Source organism: Dipodomys spectabilis, unplaced genomic scaffold, assembly GCF_019054845.1.
Source record: "Dipodomys spectabilis isolate Male_0828 unplaced genomic scaffold, ASM1905484v1 ptg000179l, whole genome shotgun sequence".
In the NCBI taxonomy this organism is placed as follows: Eukaryota; Metazoa; Chordata; class Mammalia; order Rodentia; family Heteromyidae; genus Dipodomys; species Dipodomys spectabilis.
This window is the reverse complement of record NW_024870856.1, coordinates 10,949,936-10,970,522: the sequence shown is the minus strand read 5'-3', so window position 1 is coordinate 10,970,522 and position 20,587 is coordinate 10,949,936. Positions and strand designations below refer to the sequence as shown.

The window sequence follows — 20,587 nt, the reverse complement described above, 5'->3', positions numbered from 1 at the left end:
AGCTGGCTAAATCCAGTTTTGAACAAAGATCACCCACTGGTGACAAACTAGTTGGCACCATTTGCACTCTCTAACTGCTCCTAATATTTTTAATACTTTAAAGAGTGCTGCTTTATTCTCACTGTAAGCACAGGTCCCTTCCTTCAGAAGCTGCGGTGCAGGGATGAAGTTGGGAGATTCTGTTGGTGCAGGGGAGAGATCGGCTGGGTCCGTGAGCATCCTCAGTGCTCGACTTTGACTACATGGGTCTACAAGATTTAGTGTTTTCCTAGAGCTATCACATTTTGCATATTTTTTCCATGAATGTTATCTCATTGGTGAGCTGTGTCTGAATGAATTTTAATGTAAAGATTTACCAGTAAGCGTGCGGCTCAGGAGTGTTTGCCCTAGAGAGAAATCTGGGTGTCCCTGGGGGATCTGGGGGCTGCGCGGTGCATGCTGGGACATGGGAGGGGAGGGGGCTGTCCCTGGGCACTGCAGCACCTGCAAGGGGTGTCATTCTTCCGTGTGACACACAGCTTCAAGGCAGGCCAGGTACAGATGGGGCAGCACAGCGGCAGGGGTAGGGGAGAGGGACAGGAGCCTCTCACCTCCGAATCCTGTCACCATGCACATTGGGGATGGAGTTTGCAAGCCATGCGCTCTCAGAGAACACGCCAAAACCACCCTCCCCCACCGAGTCACAGCCTGCTCCGAAGCCACCAAGGCTGTCCTCAGGGAGGGCACCACCTCCCAGCTTGGATTCTCGCCCATCCTTCCAGCCCCTTCCTGCCACCTCTGCTGTGTGTCATGGAGCCCTTTCTGTCCCCGGAGCCAGGGCTTCTCTTCTACTCTGACAATCAGGTGGGGGCAGAGCTTCTCTGGTCCCTGGCTTAGCTGACCACCATCTGCTCCCCATCTTCTACCGGCATGAGCTCAGTGATGAACAATATGTCTGATGGGCAGATTGGCACACAGCTAGCACTATTGAGGACCACCAAAAAGCCTTCCTGTTCCTCCAAGCCCAGGGCTTTGGCCCCTCATCCTCTACCTAGCTTCTTCCATTCTGCCCTCTTAGATCCGCTATTCTGTAGTAACAGGAGATGCTTTGCACAGGAAGTACAACAATGCGCTTGACAACTGTGTGGGGTGATGGTCTCCTTCAAGGGAGCGACGTCTGCTCTCCTGAACTGCGTGCGTCTATTGCTTTCCTGATTCGTTTCTTTCCTGAATTGATACCCGTCCCTTATAAATTTGGACTCACAAAATCGTTTTCGCTCCAGAGAATTCATGGCTGATGTTCAAGATCAAATAGAAGGAAAATACCGGAAAATGTAATCATTGGGAGAATAAGATCAATTTGGAAGATCATTGGACTTCTGTAATTCTTTTTATTTTCCTTTCCACTTAAAAAATCCAAATTGCTAATAACGTTAATGCAAATAAGATACTCAATAGGTTCTACTAATTTAAGAAAGTGAAAAAATCCATCCTGCTGAGAATATTTTTTATATTTTAAAATTACCTACCAGTGTGTTTTGAAATAGTGGCATTCTTATGTTTTATTTTTATTTTTTCAATGGAATCGCCAATGTTCCGATATTTCCGTATTGTCTGTGTGTGTGGTTATAAATACATGTAGTTCCCAGATGCCAAAATGGCGGGCAGGAATTCTGCGGTCCAGCACAGCAGAGGACAGAGAAGCCACAGACAGGCATTTCCCCTTTTTCTACTAAGCACACAGTGCAAACACTGGAAGCTGGATTTTTTTTGAGATCTTAGGAAATGAACCCAGCAAAATAGGCTTATTAGGCAAATACTGAGCCATTTGAGCCACAATCCTAATACGTACATGTTTATTTTGATTCTTTCTTTTTTGCCAGATCTGCACTCAGGCCTGGTGCTGTCCCCGAGCCTCTCAGTGCTCAAGGCTAGTGCTCTGCCACGAGTTACAGCACCACTTCTAGTTTTTCTGTTTATGTACTGAGGAATGGAACCCAGGGCCTCATGCATGCGAGGCAAGCACTCTACCACTGAGCCACCTTCCCAGTCCCTATTTTGATTTTTTTGAAATGAGGTCTCCCTAACTTTACCAGAGTGTCCCTCAAACGGGAACTGTTCCTGCTTCTTTCTCCTGAGTAGCTGGGATTGCAGTAAACATCTTACTACTGACTACGCATGCGCCAGGCCAGTGGTGTGCTGGTGTGCCCTTGGGGCCACATCTGCCTGCCTTTCACCTCCACACTTCACTACTGAGGGAGACAACGCACTCTCACTCACTGAGAAGATGAGTCCCACTGAACTTTGAATGTCTCGAAAATGAATAAACAACCAGAGTAGATTATCAAAACTAAACTGGCTTCAATAAATAACAGTAACCTACCAAAAATCTGTTTGTTTGTTTTTTTCGGTCAGGGGGCTTGAATTCTGGGCTTGGGCACTATCCCTGCGTTCTTCAGCTCAAGATGAGTGCTCTACCGCTTGAGCCACAGTGCCACTTCCGGTTTTCTAGTGGTTTATTGGAGATAAGAGTCTCATGGACTTTTCTGCCCTGGCTGGCTTTGAACCATGATCCTCAGATCTCAGCCTCCTGAGTAGCTAGGATTACAGACATGAGCCACTGGCACCCAGCTTCTACTAAAAATCTTAAATGAAAGATTCTATAAATTCTATGTTTTAGGACTCTATGATTAAGGTTCACATAAACATAAGTCAAATATTTTTTGTTTCCATCAATACAGTCACAGGAAATAAGATCTTAGCTTTGTACTGGGTCTTAACAGGGAGCATACTTACACATCTGACCGGTATCACAACTGCTTTCTTGTTTTTCTGATTTCCATCTCCTCTAAATTTCACATCGATCTAGCTTAGCTCCCATTCGATGAGAGAATGGCATTGGCAGACCTGCCTGAGCTCTCTCTCTCGGATTTGTTACTTACTAGGTGAAGGTGAGGCAGACTCGAGCAATGCAGACTGGATTCCTGCTCAGCGTGGGGCTCTGAATGGGTGGGTGGACAGAGGTTGTGGGACTGGGTACTGGGAAGACTTGGCTGGAACTAAGAGGCTCCAGTTCATGGGGTGATCATGGGGTGAGAGCCTTCCAGGTGCCTGACTTTCAGCCACCTGGTGGACAGGTGTAAATGGGCCATCAGCTGATATAAGGGTCAGGATGGAACCTGGCACACCAGCAGAACTCTACCCAGGCTCCAGGCTCTCTCCTCACCTTGCTTGCCTTAGAGCACTGAAGCTGTTGCACATTCTCAGATCTCCTTGGAGATGTCCCTCAGAAAACACTGCGGAAGAGACTACAAGAAATTGTCCAGTCTGCTCCAATGTCTCCAATTTCCCCAGGAAGATATTGTTCCATTTGAAACCATTGTAAAGGTGTTTTTCATTCCTGTATCCTTCAATTTTGTTATTCTAGGTCTAGAGTTACCATACCAGATTGCCACCAGACCCCTCATCAGGATTTAGTCCATTTTTGGTAGCATAATGAGGATCCTAAACAGTAAGTCCAGCCATTAAGGAAGGGCTGTGAGAAAACTAGCATTTTTAAAACACACTGGATTATTTTAATATAAATCTGTGACTTAGGAATAGAAAACAAGAGTCTACTTTTGAAAAGTGTTTTGTTTTTATTGACTACTTGAATGGCCAGTTAGGACACGAAGCATCATTTATGCAGAAGACATGAGAAACATGCACGAAATCCAGTAATACTTCTAGCCATAGAGCCTCCATTTTATAGAAAATAAAACTAGCTTTTGTCTCGATAATTTCATTATTTATGCTTACATGAATAATTGAGAAGTTCTTTAGCCATGGACATATGTATGTGCTCTAATCATACAGTTTCTTTATTTCACCAATGTTTATAGTTTGCCTGTGATGAAGCAGACATTGATACAGATGTGCAGGACGAGACAGAGAGAAAGCCACAGCCCTTCCTGCCTTTCCCAGCTTGCAGTCAGGCGAGAGAGCCGCGGGCAAAGCCGCTTTGCCGGGTTTCCGTTATGCTGGGATCTTCATGCAAACACCTTGCTGTATTCTGTTTGCAGATGAGGAACTGTAGCTCGGAGAGGGAGAATGGAAGGGAGGAACATTTGCTCCCAAGATCACTTCCACCCAAATGCATTCAAACAAAACTGGGTCCCTCCACTGCCAGCCCACCCTGCTTCATCCACAGGACGTTCAGCAAAAAAAAATGGTTCTGGATCTAAGAAGACCACATGAGATCAGCCCCTGATTTGTTTCCTCAGTGGATAGTTCTCTCTCTCTATGTCTCTCTTTCTGTCTGTCTCTCTGTCTCTGTCTCTGTCTCTTTGTCTCTGTCTCTCTGTCTGTCTCTCTGTCTCTCTGTCTGTCTCTCTGTCTCTGTCTCTCTCTCTCTCTGTCAGTCTGTCTGTCTTTCTGTCTGTCTGTCTGTCTGTCTGTCTGTCTGTCTCTGTCTCCAGCCAAACAGCTTCCAGTTATTTGCTCTTTACTTGCCATGTCATTTCCCATTCGAGGTACATGGACGCATATAAAAATGCAGGATGTCCTGCTGGAAGGAACTTTAGAGGCTCTAGGCCCTGCAGCAGCCCCCCCTCCCTGCCACTGCCCCCGAGTTTCAGCAATCACAATGTAAATGTTAATGAATGGAGAATACCGCAGATGACTTTCATCTTGGTGTCTGATGAGGATGGAGCTCTGGACATGGGTCAGTTAGGCCATTTAGTTAAAATTTGGTGCTAATGAGACCAAGACAGAGACCTAGGCCCCTTATGGCCAATTAAACCTGTGCAGAGTGAAAAACCGGAGTCTGTGGTCAGAAGCTATCCTATCCAGTGCAGTTAGGCATTCTGTCCGTGTACACTGTGGACCCCCAGGGAGGCGGGCGTAGACGGAGAGGAAGCATGGCATCGGCCCTCCCCATGGCCTGGAAAGCAGCTGACAGCACAGAGTGGCTACCTGCGGGGTGAGAAAGACAGAAAGGCGTCTTCCGGGCCAGGGACGCGCACTATGCCCGGCTAGGCCCAGGCATTTTAAGAGCCAGTTGGGGAGATGTCACGACTCTGACTTTCGGTGCTCCTGAGCCATTATTTCCACTGATCTGTTATCTACCCACCAAGTAAACATGTTCTTGAATAAATTTTGCTTTCTATCCCTCTAGCCATCACTCAGCAGAAGCTGGTACCTTTCGTTGAGAAGGCGCCATGATGGTGGCCGTGTTCAGCTGACCCCTTGAAGCCTGACTCGCCTCTGCCTCTGAGGAATCACCCCGGCCCAGTCCTTACCCTCCACCTCCACAGAGAGCAAGTGGCCTCCACACGTCCCTCTCCCCCCTCCCCTCCCCCGCCCCCCGCCTTTCGTCTCTGGGAACTTCTGACCGCCGAGTGATCTAGTGTACCTCACCCTCTTGTGCCTTGCTTCGGGACTCAGGTTCTGAAAAGATTTTCATTTACAACTGTACATAGCCTTCATCTCACATAGCCATGCTTCCGAAGCCTCTTTCTCACCAGGGGATGTGCTCTTCTAAGCCCTCGGCCTACCCTTTCCCACCCTCCGTTCCTCAGCCCCTCCCAGGGTAGGAGAGAGGGCCATGGTGCTGGTGCCGTATCACTGTCCTCATCACCGGGGCCCATCCCTCCTGTGCGTGTGTGTGCACGCGCACGTGTGTGCACACACATGCACGTGCATGCACCTGTGTGTTCACATACGTGTGTGTATGTGTGTTCATGTAATTGCTATATAGCAGGACATGGAAACCCTCAGGAAGTAAGCAAGGCAGAACAGGAGTTTCAGGACTTGAATTCTTCTCCAGGGAATGAAGAAAGCTGAGGGGACCGTGGGGTTGGGGGGGATGGAGGAGAAAACTGCCTGATGATTTATCTGCATATTTATCATCAGTCAGCGTCGGGCTGAAGACGCGGATAAAGCAAACCTTTGGCTATTTGTGTAAAGCTGTCCTGCTTCACGTTATTTCCAACCTCACGTGTGTATATACTTTATAACTAATCACACAAAGTATATAAAGTTTTAAACATCTAAGCACTGATAAGATCTGGATTTTTACCTTAGAGATTTTAATTATTTGATTCTGGGGCAAGGCCTAGAAATCAGAATTTATATTGAGTTCACCATCCTAGCTGTCATGAAAATCATCTTTGCATCAGCCGAATTTCTTGGTCCAAGTTCATGATTTGCTTTGCTGAAAGAACTTGCTTTATGATCAGTTTTCTTTGTCATTGTTTTGTTTGTTGTTTTTATTTTGTTGAACTCAGGGCCTTGGGCTTGCTAGGCTTTCTCAGTTGGTACTTTACCACTTGAGCCGTGTCTCCAGCCTGCTTTTGCTGGTTAGTTTAGAGATTGCTTCTTATAGACATTTTTACAGAGACTGGCTTTGAGCCATGGTCCTCCTGACTTGAGTGTCCTAGTAGTTGAGATCCCAGGCAAATGTCAAAACACAAGTTAAAACAAAGTTAAAAAAACAAGTTAAAAAAAAAACTAGCTGAATCAAGGCAAGCTAAAATGACTATGCTGAATGTTTGTAAATTCTGAAAAGCTCCAGAGAGAAGCTACAACTTTTGGTCTTAGAAACCAAAGAAACAATCCTTTCTTGGCCCCTGGCTCCGATGTGTCCTGAAATCGTATTTGCTGCATTTGATTCATGGGTTCATATAGCTGCACAGGGGTGCAAAACAAAACTAAAGTGAACCCCTCTGTCTTTAGCTAGAACGGAGGTGCTGCTATTCTGAGAGGACACGGAACCTGGTTCCCCTGTGCCAGCCGGGATGTGAAGCGTCTTCCTGCATTCCCACTGCTGCCAGTGATGGCAGTGTCCCCAGGAGGTGAGGGGACCGCTTCACGGTGAGGGCTGAGCGTTAGGGTGCTAAGCCCGGGCAGAGACAAATGCCACCTCCCAGGACCCAGCCCTGTCAGCGGCACAAGAGCGCATCCCTCCCATCTGGCTCTCGGCAGCCATGTTCACGTAGTCTCCGGAATATGACGAAACACATTTGTAACTCCAATGGATATTTTCAAATGAGTTCACCAAGAGGAGATTCCCTGTTTCCTGCCTAAGTCTGTAAAATTACACCAGATACAATGTAATTATCACATAAAAGTGATAAATACTCACTCTCAAAACAAAAAGTAATTACCTTTGTCGTTAATCCAGCTTTCCCGCCTGCTCCCCAGGACTTCCCCGGGAATTCCCAGAGCCACAGAGCTCCTTGGAGCCAGAGCAGCCGAGGCCCTGGCCCGCCTGGTGGGTGCAGCTCTCCTTGGGCAGCCCGCACCTGCCCTGCTCCAAATGCCGGGGCAAAAGGCCCCGCATCCGCTCCCTGGGCGGTGGAGCCGGAGGTCCGGAGGCTTAGAAGGGAAGGACGGGCGCTGGTTGGTCCAGATCCCCGCAGGTGAGGTGCGTCGAGAGGAGGCAAACATTTATGGCATTCGCTAGGAAGAGACTTCAGATGGATAATAAAGCTCCTCAGGCTGCAGGTGGCACGGACTGCAGGTAATTAAGCCGGGGAATTCCCACTGCCTCAGCATCCCGGCTGGGTGCAGAGGACAGGAGCGCTTGGGCTTAGGAGAGCCCTCTCCAGATCCTCCACATGCCCTCCCCACAGGCAGGGTGGCACCCGTGGGCGTGACCTCAGGGATTCTGATTTCCTGTGCCATTTACTGAACGAATAAATAAAAAGTGTAAAGGCTACACAGAGATGGCCTGGAAACTTCTTCAATGTTCTTATAGTTCAAAGCTGAGCACTTGACATCGGTCCAAAACAATCTCCGATTGTAGCTTTTTTTTTTTTTTTTTTTTGGACAAGATTAAAAACCTTGGCTAGGGGTTTTAATAGATGAGTTTATATTTTATTGAACGATAGTCACAAGTGGGCCTCTCCCCAATGTGGGTAGGTAAAATGATTTCTTTCTGCGTATCCACACACCATTCGACAAACGAAAGCTTGCTCTGCTTCTTAAAATTCAGACACCCGGGTCCCTCTACTAAAGAAGAGCTGCTAATTAAATATGAATGGAGCACATATGCTCACTTGAATAATCGCACTCTTCTCTGTGAATCTCCCAGACGCCAGCCTGCACTGGCCCCGTTCTCTGGCCTGGGCTGCAGCAGGTCTTGTGTCTGGCACCAGGCTTGCTCATCTACCCGAGGCCTGATAGCTCTGCCCAGACGGCCCTGTCATACCACGCCAGCACACCAATATGTTTGCTAAACTGATCAATAGCAAGATTGATAAGTCTTCTACTTGGTTAAGTTAATCTTCCTATTGATCAGCCCCACAAACATATTGCTTTTCTTAGGCAGCCTTCCTGATAGCTTTTCTCCCTCACCTCGACTTCCCAGTTGTCTGGAGCTATCAAGAAGAGAAATAGAACAGCATTTTCCACATTAAATGTTTCCATTACATAAGGATCATCTTCTCCAGCAACAGCTACCTCCTCAGTGCACGATTTATCGCCGGTAGGGGCCTGACTAATTTTTCTGTGGATGTTAGAATATTGATAATGATCTGGGTCTTTCCTTCCTCATGTTTAGTGTAAAGATGTCAATTAATAATAGTTATAAATTGGAAGCAGTAAATGACTTCCCAATGACAGTGCCCAGAGCCAAGATCTTAGAAAGCAGAACTACAAACAAAGCCAAAACAAGAAGTTGTGCACTGGGCCACTCCTCTTACTCTTTGTCTTTACTCTTTGAGAAAATGTGGGAACAATGGAAAGAAGTCTCCGGAGAGGAATAAGCTGGCCCCGGATGGAGAAGAAAGAGCTGAGAAGACTCAACAAGATAAACCTAACCAGACAGCCAATTCCTCTTCCACCAGACGAGATGAACTCCGCAGGTCATCTGACTGGAAACCACCACGGAGCAATCATGCCAGCCCCCGGCTCGGTCACCCTCCCTCCCCGACCTCAGATCACAGCGATCTGGCACCCATGATGTGTTTTGAGACTGAATACTTACTCCCAAGGCCCCCTCCCCTGGGGGAGGGACTGGCAGAGATTGGAAGAAGCAGGAAGTCAGATGGAAGACAGGAAGTTCAATGCCAGGTACTGGATGGAGTCCGGGAGACGAATCAGACAGGATCCTCCAGGCGGAGGAGTCCACGCGCTGTAACCCAGGTAGGGCGTGACGTTCACTTGAGAGCTCAGGAATGGAGGTGGGGGAAGGGGGGGAGAAGCCGGAATCCTCTGGAATCCACTGGAATCTGCCGGAATCTGTGGGCTGGACGCAGGCTGTCCAGACACCTGGGAAGAGGGTGGAGCTGCTGGTAAGTGGAGGACAGTTTCTTGTCTGTGAGTCAGGAAGTTACCTGTTAAAGGGGAATCAGTGCGTGCTTCACAGCTGGGGCCTGAAGGCACTATCCAAAGAGCAGTAAGAGCAGGGGGTAGAGAGCCGGGTGTGCGTGTGTGGATGTGTGTGTGAGCGTGTGTGTGTGTGTGTGTGAGCATGTGTGTGTGAGCACGTGTGTGCACATGTGTGAACATGTGTGTGAGCATGCACGTGTGAGGACATGTGTGTGAGCACATGTGTGTGAGCACATGTGTGTGAGCACATGTGTGTGCACCGACGGCCACATCACAGCTGTGATGAGCCAGCAGCTGGAAACACACTGCTGCCCACCTGGAGCCTGTGACACGTGCCAGGCCGCCACCTCCCAGGGACCTCTGCAGGGTTCTCCAGAAGGCCCGGAGAAGCCACTCAGCCTCGTGCTCCATGCTGCTTGTTCCCTTTTTACTGTTCTTGTCTTTAAATGGTTGTGCAAAGGAGCTGCCACTAATGAATACAACATCTTCCCCTTCGACGTCCCCACCTCCCTTCTGCCCACTCCTTCCTTCCCTTAGTCTTCTTAATTTTGTGGTATAGACACTGAATTCTTGGTGCACTCTCCCTCCTCCCCCGCCTCCAGTCGCTCCCCGCTCTGCCCTCGGCTCCACCCTCCTCACGCAAGGACAGGTGCCACGGCTTCCACTTTGGAAAGCCAGCAGCCAGCGAGGGTCAGGCTGGCCCCCTCTGCCCCGGCTGCCTCGGGGTGCCAGGTTGGCCAGCCTCTCCAGGCTCTTCAGCCATCTGTTTGTCCTCCCACGGCCTCCACCCACGCTTCGGTGAGTGTCACCTAGCACTCTGGGCATGCTCACAACAGACCTCTGCGTTTCTTAGGTTCTTCCCAACTTTCACTCCATACATACGGCGGCAGTATTTCCCGAATCACGTCTGAAGGAAGACAAGCCAGGCCCCATCCAGGAAGCCCCAGCCTCTTCCACAGAGGCTTGGTGGCCAATGTGAGTTTGGCTTGCTGGGTTTTCTTTTTCTTCTGCAATTGAACACTGACAGTCTTGTATTCCGCCTGGATCCTAAATGTCCCTGAAAGACCCCACACTGACGGTTTGGTCCGGAGCCTGGGGCACAGTGGGGAGTGGTCCCGGCGGAGGGGAGCAGGACATGGGGGACAGAGGTGACAGCTTTTCTCCTCCACACTGCTCAGCCTCAGCACAGAGCCCACTCTGCAGGATCAAGAGCCCACAAACTGCAACCTCTGGACCCTGAGCTGGCGTGGACCAGGCCTTTGCTCCTCGTGGGTGTGTCTCTCAGGCATTTTGTCTCAGCGATGGAGAGCTGGCCGGCACAAGGCCATGTCTGTGGAGGCTGCGGAGACTCAGGGCTGACCTTTCTAATCCACACCCACGGGGCCGCGAGGCTCCTGGTCGGTCACCACGACTGAGACCTGTCAGGACAGCAGGGGACCCGGAAGAGCTCAGCACCTTGTGCCAGACTGTGGGAGGCCCCAGGAAGCTCCCTTCACTCCTTGAGGACTCAAGCCGCTCCCCGGTGGCCTCTCTGTGCTCCCAAAGCGATGAGCACACCACCAGCCTGTCTGCGCTGGGCAGCTCCGGAGTGACACACTCCCAAGGTGTGCTCGCGCTCCTTAGCCGGCACACCACAGCTCACGACCTAGCCAGGAGTGTAGGTTCCAACTTCTGTGTGTGCTACAGACACACAGCAGACAATCTACAGAGGGAAGCCCCTCAGAGGACGCTCGGTCACGCCGTGAGCCTCGCCGGCCCCTGGGCTGGTCTTCCCCGGTCACCACCCGTTTCTCTAAGTGGAAAAGGCTCCCGTCATGGAGGAGGCTGGGGCAGAGGCATGTTTGGCATCTGGGACGCCGTTTGTGGGAACTCACGGAGCCAGGAGGGCCTGACTGGGGTCCTCCACCCAGAAGGCCACGCCGGCTCTGCATCCAGCCGCTTCGCGGCTCTCCTCTCCATCTGCCTGCGCCGTGGTCTTTTCCTCACTCAGACCCAAACAGGAGAGCTCCGGGGATGGGCTGCCTGCACCTACACAGAGTGAAAAGGCAAATTAGGGTCCAGTTTCAAGTCGGAGGGCATGTCTGCCCCGCCACGCCGATCCCGCTCTGCGTGGGAAACTGAGGCTGCGCCCCTGGCTTTCACCGCGGGCCCGGGCAGGTCTGGGCGTCCAGGGCAATGTCGTATCTGAGTGGAGCGGGGCAGAGTAAGTCACTTAAAACCACCTCTGCCAGGAGGCCCTGGTGCCTTGCAAGTGTTTTTGAGTGACAGACGGGTCCCTCTCTCTCCTTTTATTTCTGTGAGTTAACAGGTTTCTGTACTTTTTTACTAAAAAGAAAAAAGTTCCTCTTCTTGGCACTCTGGGAAATCTTTCTGCACAACATTTCAGCCAAGCACTGAGCATCGGCCTTTTTACTTCTCTTTCGTGGAATATCAAAACTTTGTTCTGAATCTCAGATATCCCTGCTGGACCCAAAGTGGAGAAAAAAAATTTAAAACGAAGGAAGAAAAACCCCCAAGAGAAGAGGAATTCTAAATCTTCGCAGGGCTCGTGTTGGATGTGTCTCTCATCTTACCTTTGGATAAATTCTCACTTCAAGCAAAACCATTTTCCTTTGAAAGTGCTGTTATGCAGACACATTCCCGGAATCACTCGAAAGGAATGTTTTGCCTGAGAATAATTCGACATTGTTAATGTATTCCGACAGCCAGTCAGCACGCTGCGCGGGTGCCCCTTTCATGGCCACACAGCCCCTTCGGTCTGTGTCACCGGGCACCTGTCCTGGGCTGGAAGCCACTGGCAGCCGAGCCCTTCCCCTGCAGGGCTGGCTTCGTGCCCCTCCGAGGGGGCACTTGTACGTGGCTGGAGCTGCTTGGGTTGTCAAAGCTGGGCGAGGAGGGTGTGACTGGCATGGAATGGCAGAACCTGTGTGGAGGGGGGAGGCCTGCCCACACGGGACCTGCCCCCAACAGTGAATCAAAAACCCCCTTGATGAAAGCTGGCATGGACAACTGTCCCGATGCTCAAACTGACTCCACTTGCACTGCTGACGTGCACCGCGACAGGTGTGCAATAAAGTCGCGGGGTGGGTCTGCACCACGCACTGTGTGCTCTTGGATTTACTCCCACTGTTGGCATACAGAGCATTGATGCCTTGGAGCCTCTCTGAGAGTCGGGCTGAGGTAGAGAAAACGCAGGCACTTAGGAAGCACTGGGCACGAGCGAGAAGGTAGTGCACGCAATCTGAGAGAGACGGCCAGGAGAATGTCCACAGGAAGTTTAACATTAAAGCTAGGGAGCAGACGTGTGGCTACATTTGGGAACCAAGGTCTGAAAGCTCAAGGAACACGGGGTGCTCCAGCCATCTCTGCAGAGCCCTGTCCTTGGGGAGGGAGAGGGGGGACAGCGGGGAGAGAGAGAGCAGCCCACAGGCTTTGAAAGATGAAATCTTATTGAAATGGTATTAAAGAAAGGAGAAGAAGATGGGCGAGGGGGGAATTTCACATTGCTGATGAGGTTAATGAGTTAGGAAAAAAGCAAGAATGCCGCCTCACTCCAGGCTTCCTTCTGATCTGGTGCAAGTGTTGAAGGACGAAAACAGTTGACTGTGTTTGGTGTGACTCTCCCAGCATTCTGGTGTCCTGTGAACTGCGTCTGTAAAGGCCGCGCCAAGCAACGCTGCACCTTCCGGACTTGAATCCTCATGGCTGCTGCCGGCATCTATCAATGCCTGCAGACCTATTCCATAGGAATGGTAGCAGTGACGGAATGGCAATAGTAATGGAAGGCAGCTGGTCACATAGCACAAGCCAACAAGTGCTCTGGTTCACAGCAACACACGTAGACTCCTTGCCTTTCTTGTAAATAAGCACAAAACGCAAGGCAGCCAGTGCCTCGTGTTTCTTAGGAACACGGTCCTGTGTTCTGTGAGGTTACGGTCACAGTCCCCAGGCACAGACACAGCATAATAAGCTCCTCTGCGCCCTTCTGTTTCGACTCAACCAGAGCAAACTGCACAGGCTCAACACAAAATAGAGACGATAAACTTGATAAACTCTAAGAGCGTCTGCACAGTTGGAGTGTGGGGTCACAGAAGGTCAGTATTCTTGACCTCCATCCGGGTATGTTTTGAGATGGATGACCTTGTTCCCTTGGAAGGGCATTGTAATGGCTGGCTTGAGTCATCTGTGATGTGAGGCGGCTGAAGCTGTCCATGTTCTCAGCTCAGCAAGGAGGTGCCTGGCAGAGACAAAGAGGAACCTCTGTGTTGAAGGGCTGAATTGTGTGGGTGGCAGAGGTCTGGGGACAGCGAGGGACAGGCTCTCTGGGGATGAGGCCCACATGTAACGGGGCCGATGGCAGGAAGCTGGATGGTCAGAGATGAGAGAGGAGAATGCTGGGAAAACCAAGACAAAGCCATAAAGGCCAGACCATGCCATGGAAAGCTACATCCAATAACAAAGCACCTTCCCTAGGCCGAAACACCTGCCTTCTACCCTGTAGGCACCAAGAACTATGAGAATGAGCAACTTTGCTATTGCCTTTCTTCAGAAAGACGTCTATGGCTAGGAGGGCAGGTGGGAGGAATTTAAGATGTCCTGAGGTGGAGCAGACCAGATCTGGAAACTTACCAGAAGAAAGCACAAAGGCCTGGCCAATGAACTGTGCTACTGGCGTAGCTTATGGACTGGGAGAACACAGAGGAAGGAAGGAACCCCATTCAGTCAAGATAAAAGGGCAGCCGGGGACCGGGGCGGGGACACGGGGCTGGCCTGCTCTGGCTACACTGACTGCCCCAAGGAAGTCAGCGAGGGACTGGAGACAGAACGCAGGGTCCCCCACACACACCTCCAGCCACCTCCAGGAAGTGCTCTGAGCAGACAGTGCTCTCAGGCTGACGGCTGACAGCTGACAGTCCCCGTGAGCTTACAATGGCTACCTGCATTCAGAGGAGCACCTCCCACTTCCGCCTGACTGAGGTCGACCGGTCCTGGCACACCTGCAGACCTGACCTCTCCACTCAATTCCTTCTCACCCAGTCCCACGTCCCTCCGCGCGGGCAGAACAGACACACGCCGGCGGTGATGGGCCTCGGGCGCATGGTGGGTGGGGCTGACCGGTTCGTGAGGTTAGGAGCCAACATGAATGCAAGTTAGACTCGGTGGCTACGGGACAGAGCTGAGGCCGGGAGGAGTGCTCGCCGCGGGCCTCTGCTGCCCCGGACGGCCCGGCTCTCCAGCCCACGGGCTCCCACTCCCTGAGATTCAGCCTCCTCTGTTCCACACCACCTCCCACCTCATGCAGGCCTGCTCTGGGTCTGCCCTCTCTGAGGATGGGGGTCTGGACCCTGGGGACACACACCACCACTGTTTCCCCAGCAAATGATGCATGCAGTTGCTGCCAGCCAGGCTCCTTCCAGTCATTAAGGTACCCTTCCTCCTTTCTCAACATCCAAGAGTCCAGACAAATAGGCCCCAGAACCTACCATTTCTGTCACAGTCCCAGAAATCTGAGCTTCTCAGCCTCACAAGATCACAGAATGTTAAGACTTGTGGAAACCTTCTTCAAGCATAACTATGCAGAGACACTAAACATACCGCACAAAGGCCATCTATTCTTAGGGATATGAGAAAAGAAGGGTCCCAAATTCTCTGCTAAGTCTCCAAGGAAACAAGAGGTCTGTGCACCATAGTTCAAAAACTGATGTGGACTAATCTTATTTTACAAATGAGAAAAGCGAGGCCCACTAGAAGTTAAGAAGTTTTTCTGTACTTTGGTCTCACTGCAACGTCCCTCTCTGTACCATGGGAAACATTGGCATCTTTTAAACGCTTATGGAAAGACTCTTCAATGTGTTTCGTTTATATACAACTGATGGTATAGCCATGGATGTGACTCACAGGATTTTCTATCTGTTATAGAACTAGCTTGCCACATAGCACGTGTTATGTGATTGACATCGCCTCACAAACATTGTTACAAAACTAACACAACAATAACGAAGGAGAGTGGAGCCAAGCGATAGACTTTGGAAATGAATACTTCAGCAATCATTACCCTCTCTCTAAATGCAATGGACAAGGTAGAGAAGCAATTCCTAATTTATGATACCATTATGATTTGTAAGTGGAGCCACAAGCAATAAATCCAACAGAATTAAGTAAACTATGAAGGCTTGCTTGCAATATGGTATTATTTTTATATTAAAATGCTATAAAAATAAATTGTATAACTTCCCTGAAAATAAGAAATAATTACATAAAGCAAAGCACATATTTTAAAGTATGGCATGTATTATATATGTGTAATTTCACATGTTGAAAGTCATTGTGCAAATAAATACATTAGTCTTTTTACCATTTCTATTAAGGAAAATTGGAATTATGATTTGTCTTTGACAAACTCTAATTAAACTTTCTGCTTAGGTGCAGTGCTGCTATGTTTCCCAAATCTGGTATTCCAGAGTAGAGCTGACATTCAGAAGGCAATCAGTTAACATTTGGTAAATACACCAACGTCTGCCACTAGCCTGGTGGAATGGTGTGGGTAATGAAATCCACACAAAGTTGGGTCAGCGGAGTTACAACCACCTGACTCAGAAGACACAGGGCCAAAAGACATTTCCTTGCCATATCTTTATCCTCAAGAAAATAAGACAGCGTACTGAAATTCCTATTTAAACATTCAGCTGATTGAGTCTAGGAATATATAAAATAGATGACACTTCATGCGGAGTGTGGCTCTCCTCGTGGAGGCTACATCCTCATTCAGAGTTCAAATGAAGTAACTGACCATAGCAACTGACTAACAGGATGAAATATCCACACATCATAATAAAATACTGTTATGTAACATATTTGGTAATAAAGAATTTTTTGTCATTAAAACTTGTACGATCACCTCAGTGGATTCAGAAATGAATGTGATATTCATGAGGACAAAATAGAACAAAGAGAATAAATCTCTCACAGTAAATAGTCTCTCTTGGTAGTCTGATTTAGGACATGATGGAACCCCACAGCAAAGGTATTTCTATATGGTGAAAAAAAATCACCCTTACATGTTATGAACTACAGCAAAATGTTTGCTCTCCTTGTATCCTATTTTGTACTCTACTAGAGATTCCAGACAGTGCAATAAGACAAGAAAAGAAATAAAGACCGACGCCCACTGGCCGGCAATGCCCCTGCAGCGGCTTCAGGGACAGCACCCTGCCCAGTGGCTTCTCAGTCTTCGCCACCTTCCCTGACCTGCTCTTCATCTTGGAATTCAATGCAGCCTACCACTGTGTTGTGCCAAGTTTTGCCTCAGTGCCTTGGTCCTGGAAGCCCTGGCTACCATCTCCATGCAAGATGGCTTCACCTTCAAGCACTACTGAAAACACCTCTGCTGTGGTGTTTTCCTAGGTAGCCACTCTGCTCTACATGGTCCATGCAGTGTTCTCTCTAATCAGATGGAAGTCTTCCTAAAGCAGCAGCACATGTGCTAGGAACCCAGATGATGTCATCTCATCCACCAGCACAAGTTTCTAGAACACAGACGTGATGGTGAAAAGAGAAAGCCACACAGACACAGACACAGACAGACACACACAGACACAGACATAGACACACACAGACACACACACACACACACACAAACAGACACACACACACACACACAGAGCAACTCTCTATTTCTCTTGCCAGTGTCATGTTTACTCTCCCATAGGTCTTCTTCCAGGGGTGGGGGCTGGCTTTGTTTAACTTCCAGGTACTGAGCTATCTTTTTAGGGCCACTTTCTGCCTGAGAGTGGGGCTAGTAATGGAATTGGAGACCATGATCTAAGAAGGAAACGATAACCACCCAACTGACCAGATCTTCAGAGCCACCCACTGGAATATTCCACAAGCACCTTTGAGTACTTCAACTTCTGGCATGTTTCTAAGTCTTCATGAGTATTCTGTGTCAAAGAGACTGAGACCCCCAACAAAAATCTCCAAGATGTCCATGGTAGAAGATTATACCCTTTGAAATCCTTAAAAAAAAGACTGAGATTAGGAAGAAGAAATAAAAATGCTATGATTTAGAAATATAACATTTTCTGTCCAAATTTGAATGAACTCATAGAAATCTACTAGGATTAATATGAAAGTTTACCAAGGTTTTTGGATAAAAGATCAATATATGAAAATTGGTAGTAACTTCACATTCAATCAAAAAACATGTAGAATTAAAAGTCTTATCACAGTGTAAATATACAAATTACTTAAGGGAAGGTTAATTAAACAGGTATAAGAATACATATTGTTAATATAGGCATCCTTTACACAAACTTATGTATTTAATATACTCCATTCAAAAACCCAACATATTCTTTTGTTGGTTTCTACCAACAAGTTGTCTTTACCATTTATACAAGAGAAGACTAGAATAACTAAATTAATAGGGACAACTTACAACACATTTTAAAAATCATTCATTATCCATATAAAAAGAGTTGTATAAACTAATAGAGCATAAAAGTCTGGAAATGCTATAGTACATACCTGCTCCATAAGCAGCCATAGTACATCACTGGAGAAGTGATATTTTTGTTTGTCTTGGAAAATTTAGATAGCATCTTGAAAAACAAATATTTCATCATACCATTCATAAAAATGAGAAACAAATATTGCATCTGAACATAGACATAAAACTTTGGAATTTCTAGGAGCAAACAGAAAAGTTATTCATAATTTTGAGGAAGGAACACATAAAATATAAAATATATATGATAAAAGTCTCCCAAATTATTATAGTTCAGCTTTTTAAAGATACTATTAAGAAAATGAACAGAAACCATAAAGTAGAAAACATTTGCAATGTACTATATGCATATATATCCTTATATATTTGTCAGAGCATTTATAATTTAAAATCTGCTATATCAAAATAGTAGTAAGACATACAATCTAATTTTAAAAGGGCAGAGTTTTTTAATAGATTCTGCATTAGAATGTGTAGAAAGCCTGGCACTGGTGGCTCAGACCTGTATTCCTAGCTACTCAGGAGGCTGAGATCTGAGGATCGCAGTTCAGTGCCAGACCAGGCAGGAAAGAATGTGAGAATCCTATCTCAACAAACCATCAGAAAACAGGAAGTGGTGCTATGGCTCAAGTGGTAGAGCGCTCGCCTTGAGCTGAAGAGCTGAGGGACAGTGCCCAGGCCCAGAGTTCAAGCCCCATGACTGACAGAAAAAAAAAATGTGTAGAAAGCTGGGTAGAGGGAGAAGGGGGAAGGTAGCAGATGATCTGAAAGATAGATAAATAAATAGTAGATGATAGATGACAGGTGATCGATAGCTAGATCATAAACAGTTGATAGATATGGATGGATAATAGATGCTCACAGTTGTCAATTGTTAGGTAAATAAAATCCAATTTAAGTTGCTCATACCTGTAATCCTAATTACTCAGAAGAGTGAGATCTGAAGATCTTGGTACAAGGCCAGTCCTGGCAGAAAATAAGAGCTGCTAGAGCTCTACAAATTTCTCATGAGAGAAAAAAAAGTGAAACACTATTTGGAAAATGTTCTGTTCTTTCATTACAACACCTAAAGAACCTCCCTAAATAGCCAAGCAATTCCACTGATACATATTTCCATGACAAATAAAAGCACATGTCAACAAAATGTAGTCATAATGTCCATAGTCATCACAAATGAGACAAAAAGCAAAAGCAACCCAAATGGGAGTATTTCATAGAAGAACTGAAGAATTTGAGTACTAGTCAGCAGTAAGCAGGAATCGGAATCTGCCACACAGATTAGTACAGAAGAAACTCTGGTTCCTTGTGTGAGTCAAGCAGCTACCTGAAATTCTAGAAATATCTAATAAAATACTCTACCAACAAAAATCAGGTTAGTGAATGTAAAAGGAGGAGAGATATACTGCAAACGCAAAACAGGCACAAAGCTGTTTGCGGAGAGATGAGAATGTCCTATATTGCAATACCACTTAAAAATAGTGAATTTGATTGATGTATATTAGCTTTCAATAAAGCTGATTTAGATTAAAATGTTATTTTTTTCTTACATGAAAAATAGCCTTTTCTAGGAGAACAAAATATGCAGAAAAAATGTGCAAAATTAGAAAAGAGGAAGAAATAGGTAAATTATGTAAAACTAACTTCATCTTGGTCAGGACATCATATGAACAAAATTAAATTTGGCAGCAGTAATTCAGGAATACACATTGAAAATTCTAGGGAAATGACTGAAGAGTCAGTACAAAACTGTGTAACTCAAGAGAAAAAAAAAAGAGAACAAAATCCTGTTTGTAATCCAAGAGAGGTGAGAGGGGGTGAATAAATATCAATAATAAATAATAAGATGTGTAGTTTAGGCTCACTTATATCAAACATTTCTTTTAATACAACTAAATGAAATACCATTTAAAGGAAAAGACAGCCAGACACAATAGGGCACACCTGTAATCCCAGCACTTGGGTATCCGATGTAGGAGGATTGTGAGTCAGAAATCAGCCTGCAGAAATGTAAACAAAAATAAATAAAAAGGAAAATGAAATGAAACAAATCCTTGCAATTGGACCAAGAGAAACAAATGCATCTCTCTCTCTCTCTCTCTCTCTCTCTCTCTCTCTCTATCTATGTAATTAAGACTTGCATACAGTATGCTTTCATGTCCGAACACTGAGTTGTCACCGAAAATGGAAGAAGACACAGTGCAAGAACCCACCAAGTCACCGAAACCAGACAAAGGCTGTTTCAGGTAATGAAGGGCCAGTTACCAGGAAGACGGGGCCAACACAGAGAAGCAGGAGCCTTCGATTCCAGAAAATGCGGCTGAAGCAGCCCTGATGCTCAGTGTGCACCCAGGAGGCCGGAATCCCTGTCCCCTGTGGGCGGAGGAAGGAAGGAGAGGAGGAGGGCAGAAAGATGGAAGCTGCGACAGTGTTGTGCTCATATACTCACAGGTTGAACTGAAACCCTTTGCACACGTATTTAAACACCGAAAAGTAAACTTAATGTTTAAAATTATCTAAGACAAAACTGGAAAGTACCCAAAGGGAAAACATTAAAAATCCATTATCATGACATCAGTACACTGGCTGCACTGGTACCACAAAGGTGCAAGAAAGCACGTGTGGGCAAGGGGGTAACGCCACAGACCAGCCCCTCCTCACCCACCCCTGCTCCCCTCACAGACCAGCCCCTCCTCACCCACCCCTGCTCCCCTCACAGACCAGCCCCTCCTCACCCACCCCTGCTCCCCTCACAGACCAGCCCCTCCTCACCCACCCCTGCTCCCCTCACAG

The 20,587-nt window shown here is 47.4% G+C and overlaps 1 pseudogene; it reads left to right on the top strand.

The window, feature by feature from the left end:
- Window positions 1-14,220: 14,220 nt before the first annotated feature.
- On the top strand, window positions 14,221-16,841 carry LOC122120974 (annotated as a pseudogene).
- Window positions 16,842-20,587: the final 3,746 nt, after the last annotated feature.